Here is a 23701-nt window from a genome sequence, read left to right on the forward strand (position 1 = left end):
ACACCACTTTGTTCTATGTTGCACTATTATTATTGAGCACCAGAACTTTATTTGGCCATATGCATTTCTTTTTATACATGCTCTCTATTGGATGTATATATATATATATATATATATATATATATATATATATATATATATATATATATATGCACTTTAAATGACTCTATGGGATTGATCAAAGAAAAATAGATTGCAGTTGCTCCACTTAGCAAATGAGGCAGGGTGGATTTGATTTAAATCACTAGTAAAAGGGCTTGATTTAATTCAACTCGGTTTACATCATAATTTTTAAAGAGCAACTGTCATCTCTGTCCCGTAGCGACTCATCTTCTGACCCGTTGTTGACTCACCGACGGTCCCATTCATTTTAATAAGACGGCTGGTGATGCGGCAGTGACACAAGGTGAGGGACGTGGTGGCAGCAGGTGAGTGGATGCCCGATAACAGGCACTACCATGATGGATCTGAAATGACAGGTGCTCTTTAAATGTAAGGACTCGTTCTTGCTGATAGTTGGAATCTTTAATATTTGCAAACAAAACGAAGGTTTCCTATTTAGAACAATGAACTGTCAGGTTAGGAAAACAGCGATATCAGAACCGATTCAATCATACAGTTTGTAGTGTACATAGATTTGCAAAACAATAGGATAAATTAATAGTCCTAAACTTTGTTTTATCTCGTTGTTACTGTGAAATTGTGTGAATCCATCAACGCTGTGGATGTTATCTCAGCTTGCAGAGCTTGGATTCATTGAATGAGTTCACCAAAAATGTAAATATTGCAGAATATACAGCCTTGTGCTACATAACTAAGCTACATTTCATATTTCATTTTTATATCTTAAATAGTAATCTATCTTTATATAGATTTCTACTCCAAAAGCAAAAAAAAGAAATTGATAAAAAAAAAAAAAAAAAAATCCTATTTTTTTTTTCCTAATAAAAAAAAATCTGGATTTAATAATCAAAAAAATGTTTTAGATTTTTTTTTTTTAAATCATTGATTTTTGTCCACCCTGAAATGAGGTAAAGCTTAATTTTCAAAGAATACCCAATCACATGCAAAGAAAAAAAAACGTATTTTGCTTGCACATGATCAGAGGATGGAAGTCAGCAAAGCTTCTGCTCATTTACTAATCTCTGGAGCAACTGCACTTTGCAAAGTGCACAGAATATTTGCCTTTAGTAAATCAACCCCTATATATTTATTTTTTTATTGGGGGCTTTTGCACAGCATTGTAGCACAGCTTAGCAGAGGGTAGCATTTTTTTTTTCTTTTTCTTATTAATCATAAAGAGAAGGTTACAATGTGGCTGTGACCCAGTACAGGCAATATCTAGCATGCTGAAAAACACCTCTAACACGTAAAGGTTTCATTTCTTGCTGGGAAACACATCAGTTTGACATTAGTTGTGAGATCATGTGGAATTCATTGACAGGTGCAGCTGACCTCCTTGTGATCTACTTCAAGTGGCTTTGTATTCCTTTATGCCATGTACACGCGATCAGAATTATGGTCGGAAAAAGCTCTGATGGTTTTCCAACGGAATTCCACTCAAGCTGTCTTGCCTACACACAGTCACACCAAATTCCGACTGCCAAGAACACTATGACAAGCCGAGAAAAAAATCAAGTTCAATGCTTCCGAGCATGCGTCAAATTGTTTCTGAGCATGCGTAGGAATTGTACGCGTCGGAATTGCTACAGACGATCAGAATTTCCGATAGAAACTTTTTCAGTCTGAAAAATTGAGAGCATGCTCTCCAATTTTTTTGGGCGAGAATTCGGCCAGCTAAATTCTAATGGAGCATACACGCGGTCGCATTTTCTGATGAAAAGCTCTAAATCGGTCCTTTGCTGGCCAAATTCCGATTGTGTGTACGTGGCATTAGACTTGGAAATGAAATGAAATTTCTGCTTAAAGCAAACAAGCCCCCAACACTGATTGGTCCTACCTTTGTGAAAATACCATAAAGAATAATTATTGCAGAACATACCAATTCAGTAAAGTCAGCAAACAGCAGAGCAAAGACAGCGGTATAATCTCATCAACATAATTAAAGCTGATAGAAACACAATCCTACAAATCTCAGATCAACATAGTAATTTCATTTCAGACATAATTTTAAATATTTTTTTACGGCATTCATTAAAATACCATATCTGTTGATCCTGCATTAAGGCCCGGTTCACACCGCTGCGGGGGGAGATCCGGATGTGATTCGCACAGCAAATCACATCCGATCTCCGTAGCGATGCGAGTTCAGCCATACAGATAGTATGGCTGAATTCGCAGCGCTCCCGCAGCAAACTCGCACGGGACCCTTTTTTGGGTCCGCAACAGAATCGGATCGCATGGGGGTTCACACCATGCGATCCGATTCCTGTGCGAGTCGGCAGATCGCACTGCGATATGCCGACGGATCTGGGGGTGTCATTAACATAACATTGACACTCCCAGCCGTCCGCATAGGGCAGTGTGAACTGCCGGCGGGAGGTGTGCGATGCGGGTAAACGCCGCGGATTCGCGGCATTCCCGCATCGCTATAGTGTGAACCCGGCCTAAAGGTTCTAGTTCAGGTGTAGGGAACCTCAGCTCTCCAGCTGTTTTGAAACTACAAATCCCATCTAGTTCATTCAATCCTTGCTATAAAGCAGTGATGGTCAACCTTAGCACCCCAGATGTTTTGGAATTACATTTCCCATGACGCTCAACTACACTGCAGAGTGCATGAGCATCATGGGAAATGTAGTTCCAAAACAACTGGGGTGCCAAAGTTCGCCATCACTGCTATAAGGTGACAACACTAAATACTCAACTCCCAAATGTTCTCATGCGTTATTACCCTGCAACATATGCTTGTGCTCATAAGTTTACATACCCTGGCAGAATTTATGATATCTTGTCCATTTTTCAAAGAATATGAATGATAACACAAAAACATTTATTTCACGCATGGTTAGCGTTTGGCTGAAACGTATTATCAATAAACTGTAGTTACTCTTTTTAAATCGTGACAACAGAAACTACCCAAATGACCCTGATCAAAAGTTTACATACCCTGGTGATTTTGGTCTGAAAACATGCACACCAGTTGACACAAAGGGGTTTGAATGGCTATTAAAGGTAACCATCCTCACCTGTGATCTGTTTGCTTGTAATTAGTGTGTGTGTATAAAAGGTCAATGAGTTTCTAGACTCCTGACAGACCCTTGCATCTTTCATCCAGTGCTGCACTGATGTTTCTGGATTCTGAGTCATGGGGAAAGCAAAAGAATTGTCAAAGGATCTGCGGGAAAAGGTAGCTGAACTGTATAAAACAGGAAAGGGTAATAAAAATATATCCAAGGAATGGAGAATGTCAATCAGCAGTTTTTAACCACTTTCAGACCGGACCATTTTGCTGGTAAATGACCAGAGGTCTTTTTACACTTTGGCACTGCGCTGCTTTAACTGGTAATTGCGCGGTCATGCAATGTTGTACCCAAACAAAATTTGCGTCCTTTTCTTCCCACAAATAGAGCTTTCTTTTGATGGTATTTGATTGCCTCTGCGATTTTTATTTTTTGCGATATAAACGTAAAAAGACCGCAAATTTTGAAAAAAAATGATATTTTCTACTTTTTGTTATTAGAAAAATCCAATAAACTCAATTTTAGTCATACATTTAGGCCAAAATGTATTCAGCCACATGTCTTTGGTAAAAAAAAAGTCAATAATTGTATATTTATTGGTTTGCGCAAAAGTTGTCACATCTACAAACTAAGGTACGTTTTCTGGAATTTACGCAGCTTTTAGTTTACGACTGCCTATCTCATTTCTTGAGGTGCTAAAATGGCAGGGCAGTACAAAACCCCCCCAAATGACCCCATTTTGGAAAGTAGACCCCCTAAGGAAATTGATAAGAGGCATGTTGAGCCCATTGAATATTTTATTTTTTTGCCTCAAGCGATTGAATAATGACAAAAAAAAAATTTTTTTTTTTTTTTTACACAAAGTTGTCACTAAATGATATATTGCTCACACATGCTATGGGCGTATGTGAAATGACACCCCAAAATAAATTCTGCTGCTTCTCCTGAGTACGGGGATACCACATATGTGGGACTTTTTGGGAGCCTAGCCGCGTACGGGGCCCCGAAAACCAAGCACCGCCTTCAGGCTTTCTAAGGGCGTAAATTTTTGAGTTCACTTCTCACTACCTATTACAGTTTTGAAGGCCATAAAATGCCAAGATGGCACAAAACCCCCACAAATGACCCCATTTTAGAAAGTAGACACCCCAAGCTATTTGCTGAGAGGCATGTTGAGTTCATGGAATATTTTATATTTTGCCACAAGTTGCGGGAAAATTACAAACTTTTTTTTTTTTTTTTTTTTTTTCACAAAGTTGTCACTAAATGATATATTGCTCACACATGCCATGGGCATATGTGAAATGACACCCCAAAATAAATTCTGCTGCTTCTCCTGAGTACGGGGATACCACATATGTGGGACTTTTTGGGAGCCTAGCCGCGTACGGGGCCCCGAAAACCAAGCACCGCCTTCAGGCTTTCTAAGGGCGTAAATATTTGACTTCACTCCTCACTACCTATTACAGTTTTGAAGGCCATAAAATGCCAAGATGGCACAAAACCCCCACAAATGACCCCATTTTAGAAAGTAGACACCCCAAGCTATTTGCTGAGAGGCATGTTGAGTCCATGGAATATTTTATATTTTGCCACAAGTTGCGGGAAAATTACAAACTTTTTTTTTTTTTTTTTTTTTTTCACAAAGTTGTCACTAAATGATATATTGCTCACGCATGCCATGGGCATATGTGAAATGACACCCCAAAATAAATTCTGCTGCTTCTCCTGAGTACGGGGATACCACATATGTGGGACTTTTTGGGAGCCTAGCCGCGTACGGGGCCCCGAAAACCAAGCACCGCCTTCAGGCTTTCTAAGGGCGTTACAGTTTTGAAGGCCATAAAATGCCAAGATGGCACAAACCCCCCCCAAATGACCCCATTTTGGAAAGTAGACACCCCTAAATTTAGGGGTACACTAGTGAGACTAGGTAATAAATGGCGGGTGCCCTGAAACTATAAAAAAATAACTAACCAACCAGCGTCACCTGTAACAGTTATATGGTGATCACTGGTGAAAGGGTTAACTAGGGGGCAATCAGGGGGCTTTATGCGGTAGTATATGGGGGTCCCTGGCGCTATAAAAAGCTGCGGCGAACCTAAATACCTACTTGCCTAACTAGCGTCACCTGTGACACTAATACAGCGATCAGAAAAACGATCGCTTATTAGGCTGGGTTCACACTGGAGCGATGCGGGAACGCCACGAATGCGCGGCGGGTTCCCGCATCGCATGCCTCCCGGCGGCAGTTCACACTGCCCTATGCGAACTGCTGGGAGTGTCAGTGAAATGTTACTGACACCCCCAGATCAGTTCGCATATCGCAGTGCGATCTGCAAACTCGGATCGCATGGTGTGAACACCCATGCGATCCGATTCTGCTGCGGGCCAAAAAAAGGGTCCCGTGCGAATTTGCGGCGGGTGCGGCGGGTGTGGCGGGTGCGGCGAATGGCTGAACTCGAATCGCACAGAGATCGGATGTGATTTGCACTGCAGTGCGAATCACATCCGTTCTCAAACCGCTGCAATCTGAACCCAGCCTTAGTGACACTGGCGACGGGGGGTGATCACGGGGTTAAACCTTTATTGGGGGGGTTAGGGGGGTACCTTAGAACTAAAGGGGGCTAACCCTAACTGCCCTAACAGTTATTAGTCACAAATGACACCCGCCGGGTGATCAGGGGGTTAAACCTTTATTAGGTAATAAATGGCGGGTGCCCTGAAACTATAAAAAAATAACTAACCAACCAGCGTCACCTGTAACAGTTATATGGTGATCACTGGTGAAAGGGTTAACTAGGGGGCAATCAGGGGGCTTTATGCGGTAGTATATGGGGGTCCCTGGCGCTATAAAAAGCTGCGGCGAACCTAAATACCTACCTGCCTAACTAGCGTCACCTGGGACACTAATACGGCGATCAGAAAAATGATCGCTTATTAGGCTGGGTTCACACTGGAGCGATGCGGAAACGCCGCGAATCCGCGGCGGGTTCCCGCATCGCATGCCTCCCGGCGGCAGTTCACACTGCCCTATGCGAACTGCTGGGAGTGTCAGTGAAATGTTACTGACACCCCCAGATCAGTTCGCATATCGCAGTGCGATCTGCAAACTCGGATCGCATGGTGTGAACACCCATGCGATCCGATTCTGCTGCGGGCCAAAAAAAGGGTCCCGTGCGAATTTGCGGCGGGTGCGGCGGGTGTGGCGGGTGCGGCGGGTGCGGCGAATGGCTGAACTCGAATCGCACAGAGATCGGATGTGATTTGCACTGCAGTGCGGTGCGAATCACATTCGTTCTCATAAACCGCTGCAATGTGAACCCAGCCTTAGTGACACTGGCGACGGGGGGTGATCACGGGGTTAAACCTTTATTGGGGGGGTTAGGGGGGTACATTAGAACTAAAGGGGGCTAACTCTAACTGCCCTAACAGTTATTACAGTCACAAATGACACCAATGCAAAAAAAAAAAAAAAAAAAAAAAAAATGACATTGGTGTCACTGTGACTGGGGGGCAGGGGTAATTGGGGGGGTGATCGGGGGGTAAAGGGGGGGTGTGAGTGTGCCTGGCATGTTCTACTGTGTGTGGGATGTGTTGGTGCAACTCACTGATCCGCTCTCCTCCGTGTCGGAACGAAAAATACCGACACGGAGGAGAGAATACATCACTTCCTCTCCTGTGTTTACATTACAGGAGAGGAAGTGATGTCACCGGGGATTTCTATTCGTCGGGAGCGATCGCGAGGGGGTGGCCATGAATGAATGGCCGTCCCCTCGTCCGGGATCGCTCCCGAACGAAAACCGACCGCCGCAGGCACCGGGCGGGGGCCCGATCGGGCCCCCGACCCGCGGGAGGCAAATCACGTACATGTACGTGCTTATGCCTGCCCGTGCCATTCTGCCGACGTACATCGGCGTTAGGCGGTCGGCAAGTGGTTAAACTCTAATCAAGAAGTTGAAAATGAAAGGTTCTGTTGAAGCCAAACCACGGTCAGGTAGACCAACTAAAATGTCATCCACAACTGCCAGGAAAATTGTTCAGGGTGCAAAGAAAAACCCACAAATAACTTCAGGTGAAATACAAGACTCTGAAAACATGTGGTGTGGCTTTTTCAAGATGCACAAAAAGGACGCACTTGAAGAAAGATGGGCTGCATGGTCGAGTTGCCAGAAGAAAGCCATTACTATGCAAATGCTACAATAAGCCAAAAAGCACAGAGACAAGCCTCAAACCTTCTGGCACAAAGTCGTTTGGAGTGAGGAGACCAAAATTTAGCTTTTTGGCAACAACCATAAACAATACATTTGGAGAGGAGTCAACAAGGCCTATGATGAAAGGTATGGCGGTGGATCGCTGATGTTTTGGGGAAGGGTGAGCTACAAAAGCACAGGAAATTTGGTCAAAATTATTGGCAAGATGAATGCAGTATGTTATCAAAAAATACTGGCGGAATATTTGCATTCATCAGCATTGCATTTAATAGTACCTTGTACACCCCCCGTGTGTGGGCTCCATCTGACTTTTTCCGATGGAAAGTCAGACAGAAAAAATTTAAGAGCAGGATCTCACATTTTTGGACAAAAGAATTCAGATCAGACAAAGTGCCACGCATGCGCAGATCAAATTACGAGACCATAGCTATTGGCTACTGGTCTCAACTTAGTCCCGTCGTAACAAATGAACGTCATCACGTTCTGAATGATCGGATTTTCTGACAGCTTTGTCCGACTGCGTGTATGCAACACCAGTTTAGGACAAAATCCGTCTGAAAAAATCTGACGGATTTTGCTGTCGGAATGTCCGACCGTGTGTACAAGGCATAACAGAACACTGAATGCATCTGATCATTTTTCCACATGGCTCCTCTGACAAAAGCTGATAGGAAAATTGACGTTCCTGGCACCAACATGGCAGCATACATGTGGTAGTATGATGCTACGGATTGGTGCCAAGAATGGAAAATTTTGGTAAGTATTAAATAAAATTTTCAGTTTTTGGTGAAAATGGTGTTGTATGCAGGGCCAGCAAGGGCTCACATTTCTGAAGGAATCAGCTGGAATTTGAGTCTATGGAGACCTTTAGCCTTTCTCAAGCTATCCAAGGTTAAAGTGGACCTCTGCACACGAAATCAACTTCTCATCTGCTCCGAACCCCCTCCCAATTGCAAATAGTATCTGTTTTTTTTTCCCCCTCTTCCCACTTCCTGCCTAGGCGAGGGTGACATAGGATTAGCTGCCTGCAGGCTCCTGGGGCATACCTCCCAATTTTTTGAGATGGGAATGAGGGACACCTATCAGCAAAAGTATGCAGTCATAGGACACGCCCCTGCCACACACCCCTTAAAGGAGAACTGCACAAAAAAAACAAGATTACCACTATTCCTTTATATTGGCTTTTGGTATTTAGAAATAAGATGAAAGGTTTAGCACTGGAAAACACTTTTTGAAAGATAAAAAGTGCATTTTTATCTATATAGATCAGACCAAAATGAGGGACAAATGAGGGGGGAATGAGGGACAGAGGGACATGTCTCTAAATCAGGGACAGTTCCTCCAAATCAGGGACAGTTGAGAGCTATGCCCTGGGTAGGGATGAGCTCAAGCATGTTCACACGGTCCATGTGCAGAGCCCGCCAGGAAGTCGGCGCAGTGCTGCACTAATCACAGGCATTGAGACATTGCCCGATCTCTGCAGCCACGTATCGGGGCAATGTCTCACTGCTTGTGATTAGCGCAGCGCTGCGCCGACTTCCTGGCGGGCTCTGCACGTGGACCATGTGAACACGCCTGAGCTCATCCTTAGTCCTGGGGTATTCACGTCACATCTTCCAGGAGGCTGAGTTGCAGTATTGCCTTGTTTAGAGGCGGTGTGCCATTCTAAACCGGTGGCACTTCTACACACGCGCGTGGTGAAGGCGGCATCATCAGGGCTGTACAAATGAGGAAGAGCCAGCCCACTCCGGATTATTAGGGGTGAGCTCAGGTGTGTTGGGGGTCCTAATCTGAACCCAGCTGAGCTATCCCACCAGGAAGCCGTCACCTGTACTGAGCCAATCAGAAGTAGCCAAGGCTCACACCTTGTATACTGCAGCTGCAAGGGGCAGCAAAGATGATTGGCCAGTAAAGGTGCCAGTTCTCTGGTGGGATAGCTTAGGTGGGTTGACACTAGGATCCTAACACACCTGAGCTCATCCCTACCATTTATGAGAGATTACAAATGACAGTACTGTACATGTGATGGGAAAAGCCTCAGGATTGGCTGCCGTGTCTCTCCCCCCCAAAGAAGCAGGTGAATGACATATGGAGAGTAAAATTCCCTGGCGTGAGGGTGACGCTCCTCTGTCACATCCAGGTTTTGCCTTTCCCTCTTATTTTTCCAATTTAAGCCAAAAGTGCACACAAAGGATAGAAGACATCAGGATAATGGAGTGATAATCATTGACATGCATGGACTGACACTATCACTGACACACTGCCACTCACATCCTCTCTACCTTTTCCCATACAATAGAACTTCCTATACTAACTTCCCAGATCAGACATGACAGGTGCTCTTCCTGCACACACACTGCCCCCACCCGGACTGAGAAGGACCCTGCTCACACAGCCCCCATTCACACACACAACTCTTTATTTACATACCTTCATGCGGCCAAGGAAACAGGGTGCGCTGTGATTGGATGAAATAAATCCAGCTCGCAGTGTTCATGGGAGTTGTAGTCCCGGCCAGCCCCAGTCCACCTAGTACGAGCTATTCCCGCAAAGCCCGACTGATAATGAAAGCGACATCGGCTTCAGCAACTGTACAACCAGTCCTGCGAACACTAGAGGGCGAACGCACTACGAGCTCGGGACACTGCAGGGGGAGACATGTTTCCTGAGATTCAGCTTACAATACACGCACTGAGGTCTACTTAAAAATGGCCGCCAGCTATCCAAATCAGCAGACTGTTCACAGGGCAATGTACAGTATTCACAGGAATTATCCAAACACTATGGTTTATGCACCTTACACTTCTATAAAAAGTATACCTATTAGTATAAACTATTAAAAGTATACCTATTAGTATAAACTCAAAAAATATACCTATTAGTATAAACTATTAAAAGTATACCTATTAGTATAAACTCAAACTGATTTGTATGTTTGTTTTTCTCTCTTTTTTTTTTCTCTCCTTTCCCTCAGTTGTGTTTTTTTTTTTCTTGCTTTTTTTTGTTTTTTTCATCATTCTGCTTAAACATTTGTGAATCTTCTTGGACCTGGAAGAAGGGCATAAGGATGAGCTCCGGCGTGTTCACATCATCCACGTTCAGAGCCCGCCAGGTAGTCGGCGCAGCGCTGCGCTAATCACAGGCAGCGAGACGATCTCTGCAGCCGCACATTGTGGCAATGTCTCACTGCTTGTGATTAGCGCAACGTCGACTTCCTGGTGGGCTCTTCACGTGGAGCATGCGAACGCACCTGAGCTCATCCTCAGAAGGGGACATACCCCGAAAGCTTGTCCTGAAAAATTGTATGTTAGTGCAAATAAAAAAAGTATCACGGACAGTACTTCATTTTCTCTGTCACAATAGCACTAATACGGCTATAATCACATCAAGTATAAACTATTAAAAGTATACCTATTAAGACTCTTGCACACAATACTCCTGTTTTAACTTCTACCTTTTCAAATTTGCACACAAAAACTTGTTTTTGTTCTGCACAATATGTTAATAGGCATTTGCACACTTTTTGGGAGCAATTCCACACATTTGCGTGCATGAGGCATAAATTACTGACCAAAAAGGCAGATTTTTCGTATTTTTTTTTTTTTACTGAAGAACACATGGCTCTTGTTCACACACCTGTGTGCATAGGCACATTACAATTAAAGTTGCCGTGTGCAAGAGGCCTTAGTATTAAAAGTACGCCACTATGACTGAAATGCAGCTACTTTGACTTAGAATGTCCCATAAAAGTCCAGGTAATTTAAAGGAGTTGTAAACCCTGGTATTTTTTTCTTTTTAAATAGCAAACATGTCATACTTACCTCAACTGTGCAGTTCATTTTGCATTCCAAATCAACCTCTTCTAGGGGCCCCTGGTGGCACTATCAGCTACTCCCCGCATTGGTAAGTAAACCCCCTAGGAGAAGCGCTCTCCCTGGGGGTTACCGTGCGGGCGTGCTCCCCAGTCTGGCTTTTGCGTCCATAGACACAGAATGCCGGACTCGGCCCCCGGCGCCCGCGTCATTGGATTTGATTGAGAGCAGCGTGAGCCAGTCCATCCATCCATCCAATCAAGAGCTGAGACAACGGGCAGAGAGGTAGAGCGCGTCTCCACCGTGGGAACGAATGGGCTCAGGTGAGTACACCTGGGGGGCTGGTCAGTGTCTGAAGTTTTTTTTCACTTTAATGCATAGGATGCAGTAAAGCGGAGTTCCAACAAAAAAAAAAAAAAAAAGTAAAAATTAAAAGTCAGCAGCTACAAATACTGCAGCTGCTGACTTTTAATAATTGGACACTTACCTGTCCCAGAGTCCAGCGATGCGGGAAACAAAGCCCCCCTCCTCTCTGCGGCACCGGCATTGTCACTGTGGGCACTCTAATTCTAAGGGGTAGAATTGAAATGAGTGGAAGCTCTGCTTATTTTATCTTGCAGTGCAAAGTGGATTTTCCTTTAGTAAATAATCCCCGCAATGTCTTTTCTGTAATAAAATAAACCTACCTGCATGCCCACAGTACATTTAAAGTGGAGTTCCACTCAACAGTGGCTTCACTGGCTTCACTGCCTGGTCCCCTTAACAGGAATGGCGGCGGCTGCACCCAACAGCTGATCCAAAGATCGGCTCGGGTACCGACATCCTGGGCTTCCCTGAACAGGTAAGTGTATTTATATTAAAAGTCAGCAGCTGCAGTAATTGTAGCTGCTGACTTTCAGTTTTTCGTGGGCTCCTCTTTAAGAATGTACAAGAAGACCAAGCTCCTGCGCATGCGCAGCAAATACCCCTTCCACACTGCCCAATCAAGATGGCCAAAAACTGGCACCTTGAAGAAGCCTGGGACAAGATGCAAGAGCCAGCGAGTGTGCATCTAACCTTTGCAGTTAAGGCAACTATCTCTGACTTTGGTTCTGCTGAAAGCTGAACTCCAGCTAACACTTTATCCTTTTGGAATAAAGATTTTATATAAATTTATAAAAGATAATCACTATAAGCCCCCCTGTAAGTGTTAAATGGTTTGTTTTAACCATCTAACTTCCACTACTACTGCACAGCTTGGTTCTACCTGCCGGACAGAAGCCACCACCAGCATACGAACATCATACTAAATTTTCTGACTTCCCAAAAGTGCCAAGTGCTTTCAGGTCCAGGTTTGGCTGAATGGTCTCTACTTAACAGTAAAGAGGTTCAAATTAAAGCCTGCAAAGCTTCCCAGAGGAGGTTCCAGAATGATCACTCATTGAATAAAGAGTCCCTTGATAACCAAATGTAAATCCGACAACTTCTGGAGCTTGAGACATTTACACAAAGAAGTAATTCAGTGGAAGAGAATGGAATTTTATCTAGTAACCTGAAGAGACAACTTCTCAAACCCAAAATGTCTGAAACACAATTGACCCAATAGTAGGCAAAGATCTTAGCTGTCCCCCCAACCTTGACTACAGCAGGTTGTGGGCTTGTTAAAAAAACCAAGATGGCTTGTACTGTTAGGGTCATTTGAATTCTGTGGAAGTAAAACATTTCAGATGCTTGAAGCACTATGGATCAAAGGAACATCTGAGTTGTGAAAGAAGGTCCAGATTTAAATTTATTCTCTCAAGATTTGTGGGATGGGGAAGAAATACGCTCTTGCCCAAGGAAGGATTTTTAAGTATATTGTCCAATAGTGAGTGAACAATGGCCAGCCACCAAGGGAAGATCAGTTAAGGCTTTTTTTTAAAGTTTGATCTAACACTTTAGCTACAAGTTCCTGTGTAGAATCACTGGAGACACCATCACACAGAAAACAAACACTAGTCCAGCAAAGCACAGTATAAGACTCTGAGAACCTAATTTGATCCATTGGGGTCTCTAGACTGGGAGGAACTTGTTCCCTAAGTAGGTCTTAGCCCACTCGGTAATAGTCTGAGACACCAGAGTAGACGCAATAACAGGCATCTTGCGACAGCATACAAGGAATCTACAGTTGACTCCTTCCTACACTCAGGTCTTTGCAATATTATTACATGTACTTATATAGCACTGTCAATTTATGCAATGCTTTACATATATATTGTACATTTTGTGAGATGCACAAGTAAACTGTCCGTTTGGAGGATCAGGCAGGGAAATCCTCTAGTTTTAGGGTTTTGCAAAACACTTGAACTAAAGAAGAAACCAGCCCCTTTAAACTACTTAGCAACAGCCCACCATAGATTTACTGCGGCCTCTCTGCACCAGATCACGTACCTGGTAAAGTTTCAGGTCTGGGGCGCAGGCAAGCCACCGGCGACCCACTCCCGATGTGATTGGACACACCGGGCGCCAATCAGTGGGTCCGGTGGATGCAATATCCACCAGGACCCACCAATCATTCAGGAGAAAGGCAGAACGGCGGTCTGCCTATGTAAACAAGGCAGATTACCGTTTTGTGAGAGGGGAATTTGCTGATCCTGTGTTCCTGCTAAGGAACATGGATCTTTCCATTCCCCTCCAGTTAGCAATCATTCCTAGGGAACACATTTAACCCTTTGAACGCCCCTGATGTTCACCTCTTCCCTGCCAGTGTCATTAGTACTGATCACTGTATTAGTGTCACTGGTCCCCAAAAAGTGTCAGTTAAGTGTCCAATTTGTCCACCGCAATATCGCAGTCCTGCTATAAGTCATTGATCGCCGCCGTTACTAGTACAGAAAATATATATATCACAAATATACATACACACACACACACACACACACACACACACACACACACACACACACACACCATAGTTTGTAGATGTTGTAACTGTTGTGCAAACCAATCAATATACATGTATTGGGATTTTTAAAAAAATTTTTTACCAAAAATATGTAGCAGACTACATATTGGCCTAAACTGATGAAGAAATTAATTTTTTTACACTTTTTTACTGGATAGGTTTTACAGCAGAAATGAAAAAATATTGTTTTTTCTTTCAAAATTGTTGGCTTTTTTTGTATATAGCGCAAAAAATAAAAACTGCAGAGGTGATCAAATACCACAAAAAGAAAGCTCTATTTGTACAGAAAAAAAGGACATTTTTTTTTTTTGTGTACAGCACCGCACGCCCGTGCAACTGTCACTTATAGTAACGTAGTGCCGTATCGCGAAAAAAGGCCTCATTGTGAAGGGGGTAAAAATTTCAGAGCTGAAGTGGTTAATGTGCAAAGGAAAAGGCCTAATCCTTTCTTATCCTTCTTATCTTTATTAACAGGGTCCTGATAATCCTCATCTGAATTTTCCTGAGTTGCAGGCCCCAGCTATATAATTCACCAATAGTGAATGTTTGCTGAATTTCACATTCACCAATATATAATTATTTTTTCTTCAAAGCCTCATAAATTGTTAGAATTATTGTCACATTAACTGATGCATGCTGATGCTGCCAAATTTGAGTTAGGAAAACAAAAACTTTCTTTTCCTTCAAAACAATAATAAATCTTCTGGCTATGCTCTCCAATATCAACCTTCTGGGACCAAGTTATCATGTTTATCCACGGCATAAACAGGCAGCCGCTTCCCAGGACACCTCTCTTACTATTGTTTAGCTATAACGCTCCTGGCTGCACACGTCCTGGTGAACGAAATATTTTTGTTTCCCAATGGATACACCTCTGCCTCTTAGCAGCCCACAAGAACATACTGAAAGTGTGGACATCTTCCTCTCCACCTAAAATTACAGCAGTTAAAAAGAACCTCACAATACTTCTTTACCAAGAAAAACTCAACACCAAACTACAGAGCTATGGCCCCACAAAATGGTTCTTTTTTCCTATATCAAACACATTTTCACTCCTGTAGAAACTCAGTCTTTAATGCGGCCTTTCCAAAATACAGAGGCAAACTTAAAACAACTTCTTGGATAAAATTGAAAGTCCCTGGTCATCTGACTTTCAATATTTTATCTGTTTGATTGTTAAACTAGCTGCCAAATCTTCTCACCTAATGGGCCTAGACTTCTAGGGAAGGCCAATCGCATTCCCCTCTTTCTTTCACCCCCTTTCCGCCCTTATTTGATATCACTTTAGATGTCAGGTTCTAGTCTCAAGATAGGTGTACATATGAGATTAAAAATGTTATGATTCACAACTTTCTTTTGACGAGAGTTAGCCAACATTTATACTAGTTGTCTCTCCCCATTCCATGCAAGAAAATGTATTATTCCGCGTACACACGGTCAGAGAATCCGTCGGACTGCGTCTTATCGGACTGTGCCGTCGGATAAACTGACTGTGTGTGGTATGCATCGGACTGATTCCGTCCGAATCTCCATCGGACCCAATTTTCCAACATGTTGGAAATATTTCCCGAGCAAGTGCCACGCATGCTCAGATCAAATTCCTACATCAAAGCTATTGGCTACTAGCCTGAACATAGTCCCATCATAACGAAATTACGTCATCACGTTCTGAATGATCGGATTTTTCGTCAAGTTAGTCTGACCGTGTGTATGCAACAGTTTCGAACAAGATCCGACGGACAAAATCCGACGGATTTGGTTGTGGAAATCTCCGACCGTGTGTACAGGGGCTTACTGTGATTTTGTCGAAAGGTGCCCCAACAGGTCATGTTTTCAGGATTTCCTTCAGGTGAAGTGGCTGTGGTAATTAATAAGGCAGTGAAACTGATCAAATCACCTGTTCAAAATAATGTAAAGCCTAAAAATATGACCTGTTGGGGCGCCTTGAGGACTGGAGTTGAGAAACACTGCTATAACGCACCTGGTCATCATACATATACTTGAAGGCCTCTTTCAGATGGACAATCCTTTCAGGTCCGCCTGTCAGTTTTTTAGGCGGACCTGAACAGATGCTCCATAGACCTCTATGGAGCATCGGATGTCAGCAGTGACATGTCTGCTGACATCCGACCCGCTCCCATCCGAAAAAGTGTCACAGTGGAAAAACCTACTTTTCCATCCGTCTGCGGATCGGGAGACGATGGACTCTGTGGTCCGTCGTCATCCGATCACCCATAGGGGAGAGCGGCGCTCTGACAGGTCCGTCCCAGCAGTGTGCAGAGATGGACCTGTCATCTTCATGCTCAGCGGATATCCACGGAGCGATCCCCGCTGAGCAAGCGGATGTTCACGGGGCTGATGAGCACGGATCCATCCCATGTGAAAGAGGCCTTATTTTTTATACTCTTTTTTTTTTTTTTTTTTTTTACTGCTGATTAATCTTTATTTTACTATACTGTGCTTTTCTAATTCTTAAATTCCAAAGACATGCTGGTAGGTTAATTGGCTCCTGTCTAAAAATTGTCCCTAGTATATGAATGTGAGTTAGGGACCTTAGATTGTAAGCTCCTTGAGGGTAGGGACTGATGTGAATGTACAATGTATATGTAAAAGTGCTGCGTAAATTGATGGCGCTATATAAGTACCTTAAATAATAATAATATTTAATATACACATGAAAAAAAGTGTTGCTTATCACGCTAGACAATCATTGTGGAAACTGCTAAAGATACAGTATTTGCATAGAAACCTTGTATTCAATTACAGTCCAAGATTTCTAAGAGAGAATGTGAAGTATTTGTCTATGATTTCCACTGAGATTAAATAATTTAAACTCCTTTGATATAAATTTGTAAAAACTTTTTTTTTTTATTGAAGTGGGTTGGTCATAGAATTAGTGTAATAGAAAAGGACGATCATTATGAAAACATTAAAAGGCACCCTATCTTTAACCGCAGAAGAACTCTAGTTGCTTATTCTGGGGCTACTTATGTTAGGATTTGCTTTTAAGAGCCATTTGTGGCCTTCTCCTACAGGCACATAAATGACATCACAAGAAGTGACAGCCAGCCCGCAGAGAGATGCAGATCATTAAACATGGCAGCTCAGAGCACAGCCAGGAAGTCCAATATTTTCAGCTTAGTCTTATTATGCAATTCATTTTCCTAGCATGTCAAAGTATGTTGGACACCAAACCATAAACATGCATGAAAATAGTTATCTGCAGATTCTTTCCTGAATTTTTAGCTGGCTCCTTAAATGCACTGTATTTTTGTTGTTTTATTACAAAAAGGAGAAGAAATCAGTCAACCACAATTCAAATGCAATCAGAAGTGTAACAATTGATTCCGCTAAGCTGTTCCAAACACTTCCAGCTCCTGGTGTGAAATACCACTTCCTGGAATTATCTTTATTCCATGCTTAACAGAGCATTCTACATCTTGACATCACTGCACCAGACCTGCTGCTGAAGTCAAATAAATATAATTATTGTTGTCTTAGAATCCAAGCCATGTTGTCATGAAGAAGTGCCACTGCATAAACTCGACCTTTTTGCTTGAAATGGGGAAATCTATACATTCTTTCCATTAGCAAAGAGGTTGAATTTCAGACAGAAAAATCGTTTCTGATCAAATTTCTGATTCTTTACAAGCACTTATGTAAACTGATTTAAAAATCTAAGTATCCTCGAGATAATACTTCCTAAAGCATATTTTGGATGAGCTAAGAGAAAATGTTGTAACGGTAATACAATTCACAGCTGAATCTATGACAGCATATCCATCTTTAGGCATTTGTATTAAAGCCAAACACCAGCCATTTTTTCCTTTGGTCTTAAGTAGAGTGGGGGAAGGTTTGAACCTCTTTCAGGCTTTTGTTTTTGTTGGTGTCGCCCCCAGGGAGAATTCTCCCGATTTCCTGTCCAACAACCACACAGGTGATCTTAGCCCTTGTACACATGGTCGGAGATTCCGACAACCAAATCCGTCGGATTTTGTCCGTCGGATCTTGTCCGAAACTGTTGCATACACACGGTCGGACAAAGTTGTCGAAAAATCCGATCTTTCAGAACGTGATGACGTAATTTCGTTACGATGGGACTACGTTCAGGCTAGTAGCCAATAGCTTTGATGTAGGAATTTTATCTGAGCATGCGTGGCACTTTGTCCGTTCGGAATTCTCTACACATGATCGGAGTATGTCCTATCGGACCAGTTTGTCATAAAATATTTCCAGCAAGTTGGAAAATTTGGTCCGACGGATATTCCGACGGAAACAGTCCGATGCATACCACACACTGTCGGAATATCCGCCAAAACGGTCCGATAGGACACATTCCGTCAGAATCTCTGATCGTGTGTAGAAGTGCTAAGACTGAGAATAGTTGGGTCATTTTTTTTTTGATCGGCCAGTGGACTTAGCAAAAAAATAATAATGAACGGATTTATCCACACAAGCGAGGTGGATGGAGGATTCCTCACCACTGTGCTATTGTATTCTGACAGCGGGGACTCCTCCACTGTCAGAATACAATAATCAATGATTGGCTGCAGTCGCTGGTCAAATGCAAGTTTTCCAACAGTCCTGTTCAACAGAAGTTGATCTTAAAAGTGTTTGTAAAGGCTGAAGATGTTTTACTGTCATGCATTCTATGTGTACAGCCTCCCTAAAACTCATCTTAGCCCCCTTTCAATCCAGTAATGTGCATGGGAGCCTTGCTCTCCTGGATGACACACTCACAGCCAGTGAGCCAATGAGGAGAGCGCACAGGGCAGGGCCGAGCCACGGTTCTGTGTCTTATTAACACATAGAATGGGGCTCAGGAGTGAGTATGCACCAGTCTCCCCCACAGCAAGTAGCTTGCTATTGGGGGCACTGGTCAAGGGGGAGGAGCGAGGAGCGCCGGTAGGGGCTTAGAGAAGAAGAGATTATGCCGTTAAGCAGAGACATTTCATTAGAGCTTTCCACTTGGATGGCATGGCAGCACTGATTAGCAATCCTTCGTTAGCATCCCTTGAATTAAATTGAACACAAGTACAAACTTGTTGGTCTGCAAGTTATATGAATGTGCTTATTTATATGAGTATCAACATTTTCGCAACTTCAAAGTGAGCACAAATGTTACCTGAGATCTCACCAGAATACTGTATTCATAGGCCGCGTACACACAGGCGGACTGTCCGCCCAACTAGGTTCGTCAAACAGTTTGACAAACAGTCCGTTCAAAATTAGCATGAACGGACTTGACCACACACGACGAACGAACAGTCCGCTGAAAACTTGCGCGATGACGTGAACGGCACGTACGACGGGACGAGAAATTCGAAGTCCAATACACTGCAATGCAACCTTCGCCGTGTAAATTCTTTCTGAGCATGCGCGAGACTTAGTTTATCGAACAAGCCTACACACGAGCGGACTGTCCGCACAAACCAAGTTTCAGCGGACAGTCTTACGGAAATTCCGAAAAACTTTGTTCGTCAGACTGTCCGCTGAAACTGTCCGCTGAAGCCCACACACGAGCGGACTGTCCGCTGAAACACTGTTCAGCGGACAAAGTTGGGCGAACAGTCCGCCCGTGTGTACGCGGCCATAGAACGTGGATGATACCCCCCATTTTCCTACGCATTCAAAAACAATTCTGGTAGGTCAAATGAGTTCAGAAGAGCACTCATCTTAATGCTGCTAAATCTTTGCTCTGTGGAATTCTATGATACATAGCAATACTAAAATTCATCCCTGCTTTAGATTAACTCCTTCCACTAAGCAAACACTCCCCCAGATCAAAAAACAATGGTAAAACCCTTATCCAATGTACAGCTGCTCCTCCCATGTAAAATATAGATAGGGGACACCAGATGTGCTACATAAATGGATATTAAATAGTTATAACTCTGCATTTTATGTTTAAAAAAACACAATACAAAGTATGCAATACTAGTTACCTGCAAATTGTTGTTTTTAGTGGTATTAAACCCAAAACCAAAAATGTACTAATATTGCAGCTTACCAATTCTTTAGATGTTGCATTCGTTTTATTTTTCTAGTTTTTTTATCCACTCGGTTTTCACCTGGTGATCTGGCCAATAACATACCTCCTGTATTATTGTGCCCCTACTCTAGATAAACTGGCACAGGGGCACCTGTTGACATCAGTATTGTCAGTCTGAGGGAAAGGGAGTGTTAGATGTACTAGTAGATTTAGTTACAGTAAAGCCAGCCATAACCGGTTTGAATTTTGGCCAGTTCAGCAGGGACCGGCCGAGATTCGCACCATGTATGTGCAGGCTGAATGTACCAAAGTTTATTGAGTGATCAACTTGGCTACAACCAGCATGTCAAATTTCTCATGTGATTGACAGCAGCTATAGCCGCTAGCAATAATTTACTTTGAAAAATCGTCACACTCCCCTATACAGTCTGTGATGTTAAATGTGTGAGAGGTGGCCTTAGCCTTGCACCACTTCACAAGCCATACTCTGACATGTTTTGCCCATGTCAAGTGTGTCTTGCATACAGACAAGCATGGTGGTGGGCGTGTCATGGTCTGGGGCTGCAAGAGTGCTGGCATTCAGGAGCTACAGTTCATTGAGGGAACCATGAATGCCAACATGTACTGTGACATACTGAAGCAGAGCATGATCCCCTCTGTTCAGACTCGGACGCAGGGCAGTATTCCAACATGATAACCCCAAACACACCTCCAAGATGTCCACTGCCTTGCTAAAGAAGCTGAGGGTAAAGGTGATGGACTGGCCAAGCATGTCTCCAGACCTAAACCTTATTGTGCATATGTGGGGCATCTTCAATGGAAGGTGGAGACCGCAAGGTCTCTAACATCCACCAGCTCCGCGATGTCATCATGGAGTAAAAGAGGACACCGGTGGCAACCTGTGAAGTTCTGTTGAACTCCATGCCCAAGAGGGTTAAGGCAGTGCTGGAAAATATTGGTCACCAGTGGTTTAGACATTAATGGCTAATGTGTGTTGAGTTATTTTGAGGGGACAGCAAATTTACACTGTTATACAAGCTGTACACTGACTACTTTACATTGTAGCAAAGTGTAATTTCTTCAATGTTGTCACATGAAAACATATAATAAAATATTTACAAAAATGTGAGGGGCGTACTCACTTTTGTGAGATACTGTATATAGGGTTGGTGGACTGCCTATATGACATGGTTTGAAATGTAAGTCTATAAGGACAAAGGTGCGTATTAGCAGGTTAGCAATCCATTGGCTGTTTTGGAAGCCCCTCAGAGCTTTTATGCAGAAAAGCATCATCTGATGGGTGATCAGCGTTATCTGGTATCTGGATCAGACTAATATCGAACGAGGTTCATTCAGGTACAGGATCTAACGAGTACCCTTTGTGTGTCCTAGCATTACAGATTATGTTAGGAGTCATACATTTAAACCTTATGCTCTTCTCTTCTGCACATAAGGTGCTAGCAGATGGGAGTGAGTTGAAGCGGCAAACGCATACCTGCTGGTTTCTCAAGTATACAACTGCTACATAGAACTAGTGTAATGAAAGTGAGAACATTTGCAAAGTGCAACTTACCATGAGAAAATGTATAATTTTAGTTTCATTTGAGCTTGTTTTTTTTTTTGTTTTTTTTTGTGCCTAAAATATACTTTTTTTCTCTAAATGTGGAGTGCTGGCACATGGGTAAATATAGGCAATTAACCATATCTATAGTATTATAGGCAAAGAACCAGACGGCATTCTCAATTCAACAAAAATGTAGAACAATAGAGAGGAGATACTCAAGTGATATTTCTATGAGAACAAAATAATGAAATTACTACTTTTATTGTAAAATCTCACAGTGAGATGCATTTTACCTTCCCCAGTGTGACCCTGAAGGAGGTGAACTCGGTCTCACCGAAAAATATTCATTTTTACCTTCATCTGTCACCCAATATCAGCACTCTGGAGAGGAAGGGTCAGCAGGCCAACCAAAACTTAATTTCAGCATTATGGTGTTAGCGAACTTATAGGAACGTAGAGCAGTGATGACTTGATCAGCGTGCTGCTGCACCTCCATTATTCAATCACATACCAGGTTAAAGCTGGCCATACATGGATAGAAAACGAAAGAGAAAATTTGTATTCTGAAAAAAAAATTGTCTCTTCTGAATCAAAAATCCTACATGTTTGTGCATTTTTGTTTCCCAACATAAAGTTCCACTTTAAGTACTGTTACACACAAGTGTGGCTTTGAAATCATGCTACTTCAGTGCGATTTTTAAAGCTGTGGATCAGTGGGATTTGCACAAGTTTTATTGGGGCTTGCGACATCATTTAACAGAAGCTTAAAGAGGAGCTCCAATCATTTTTGTGTTTATTAAAAGTCAGCAGCTACAAAAAATTTTAGCTGCTGACTCTTAATAAATACACACTCACGTGTCCCAGGATCCAGAGATGTGGCTGCCCGAACCCTTGATTCTCTCCCTCTCCTCTCCCTGGCGCCAGCATTACAACTGTGGGGACCCAGCTGTGACATCTTGTGGCTTCACAGCCGGGTGCGCACTGCAAGTCGCGCTAAGCCTCCTGAATGGTCGGGAAATCTACTGGGACCTGTGACGTGTCCCGGAAGATTGCAGGGAGGGAGGGGGAGAGAACTTCCGCTCGGATCAAATAGGCAGTCTGGCTGGAAGTGGGAGCGGGTACCTGTCAAAACTAGGTACCTGCCCCCCCCAAAAAAAAAAAATTACATGCCACATGTGGCATAGGAGGGGAGGAGTGCTTAAAGGGGATCTTTCCCTTTTGGGGGGAGTTCCACTTTAAGCCCCAGGAGAGGCTGCATTGCTGAACTGCGATGTACTTTGTAAAGTTGTCTGGGTTCCATATATATTATTTGTGCAGTAACAAAGATTCTGCAGGAACCATACAACTTATACAATCACCTATACACAATATACAGTATTCTCTGCATTAAGGTGAAAAACCTTTTCTAATGCAACAGCCCCCCAGAGTCCCCCTTTTACTTACCTGAGCCTGACCATTTCAGCGACGGGAAGGAGTACAGCAGCTCCAGCCGCTGTCTCGGGTCCTCATTGGATAGATCGATAGCAGCGGGAGCCATTGGCTCTCGTTGCTGTCAATACAATCCTGTGCCACAGGAGCCGGGGGCGGGGCCGAGTCCTGCTGTCTATGTCAAAGGAAGCAACAGGACTCAGGAGCACGCCCACATGAGTGCCCCCTCTGTGGGGGCACTCGAGGAGGAACCAGGAGCACTACTGAGGGACCCTAGAAGAGGAGGAATACTGCTGCTCTGTGCAAAACCCTTACACAGAGGAGGTAAGTATGACAGGTTTGTTATTTTTTTTTTTAAAACCTTTGCAACCCCTTTAAGACTTTTTACCTAAATGCATTCTATACAACCTTCTCTGCTGCAGCTGCCCCCCAGGCCCCCCACCCATCCTTACCTGAGCCCCTCCGATCCAGCAATGTGCACAAGTGTAGTGACTCCCGCTGCGGTCTCTCCTCCTTGGACAGATTGACAGTAGCAGGATCAATTACCTCCCCCTGCTGTCAATCAAATCTGGTAATGCTGGTAGTGGGGCAGAGTCCTGCTGTTTGTGTCAATGGATGGCTTTTCCTG

General features: G+C 43.3%; 1 protein-coding gene across 4 annotated transcripts in view; it reads right to left on the minus strand.

The window, feature by feature from the left end:
- Window positions 1-23701, minus strand: part of ENOX1 (ecto-NOX disulfide-thiol exchanger 1) — a 784997-nt gene that overhangs the window by 632282 nt on the left and 129014 nt on the right. Inside the window, exon 1 of one of the 4 annotated variants that reach the window (XM_077483203.1) lies at window positions 9785-9947. The exons of the other annotated variants lie outside the window; for them this stretch is intronic. The gene's annotated coding sequence lies outside the window, so the exon portion shown is untranslated. Of the gene's footprint in view, window positions 1-9784; window positions 9948-23701 lie in introns of those variants that run through there. 4 annotated transcript variants of the gene reach the window in all.

Source organism: Lithobates pipiens, unplaced genomic scaffold (genome assembly GCF_037356315.1).
Source record: "Lithobates pipiens isolate NorthernLeopardFrog02 unplaced genomic scaffold, aLitPip1_a1.2 Scaffold_16, whole genome shotgun sequence".
Classification (NCBI taxonomy): domain Eukaryota; kingdom Metazoa; phylum Chordata; class Amphibia; order Anura; family Ranidae; genus Lithobates; species Lithobates pipiens.